The sequence below is a fragment of the Quercus suber genome, unplaced genomic scaffold, assembly GCF_002906115.3.
Source record: "Quercus suber isolate HL8 unplaced genomic scaffold, Cork oak 2.0 scaffold_1959, whole genome shotgun sequence".
Taxonomy (NCBI): Eukaryota; Viridiplantae; Streptophyta; class Magnoliopsida; order Fagales; family Fagaceae; genus Quercus; species Quercus suber.
This window is the reverse complement of record NW_027071304.1, coordinates 1-793: the sequence shown is the minus strand read 5'-3', so window position 1 is coordinate 793 and position 793 is coordinate 1. Positions and strand designations below refer to the sequence as shown.

The following is a 793-nucleotide window of genomic DNA, read 5'->3' as shown; positions in this document are numbered from 1 at the left end:
TTTTTATCAGAAAAATAATGGCACATGGTTGAGGTGGACTACATAATATAATGGTTACCATTCAGTTTTGGTTGGAAAGCTCATGAGGCTTCTTTGTACAATTTGCACTTTGACAATTCGATTGCAAAAAGTTCAGAGGAAGCCCACCCTGGTTAATTTGTTAGTGTATTAACTGCACAAAAAATAGTATCAATATGAACAAAAGACTATAAAAGTTGTATATAATATATACATGTACTCATTTTATTTAGAACTTTCGTGTACATCAAGAGTATATACAAACACGTCATCATGCCAAAAAATGACTGCCCATATACAGACAACAAAAACTGTTCAACCATTGCCCAAATTTACATACCAATCTAACTGACAGGATTAGCTAATTCTCTACCAGAATCGATCTTTGTTCACACTCAAGTATCCAGCCATTACTTTTCCCCCAGTATTCCTCATTCCATCTATAAGGAAACACCAAGTGGAACCTAAAGCTCCAATGAAAAAGTCAGCTTCCGTTGCCATTAAGAAATTGACAAGGGGATAATTTGTGCTAGTCTCCCTACCAAGGCTCGATTCATAACTGGCCATTGTCATGTTTCCCACTTGCCGTGTCACATTTGTGTAATAAAAGTTCCAATTAGAATAGCTTTTGGATTTGTCAATAACTTCCTGGATTGAAGTTCGAGCGTTAATATATGATTTAGAGCATAAACTCTCAGTGCTAGAGTTAAGATAAAGAAAAGTAGATGCAACAATTGTAAACCTGCATTTCAGTTGAAAGCCAAATGCCGTTGAG

General features: G+C 35.8%; 1 long non-coding RNA gene across 1 annotated transcript; it reads right to left on the bottom strand.

Moving 5' to 3' along the window:
- Nucleotides 1–215: 215 nt before the first annotated feature.
- Nucleotides 216–793, bottom strand: LOC136061467 (uncharacterized). Its single transcript, XR_010627609.1, has 2 exons — nt 761–793; nt 216–666 (listed from the first exon to the last, which is right to left on the bottom strand). It is a non-coding gene; the product is annotated as an uncharacterized LOC136061467 (long non-coding RNA).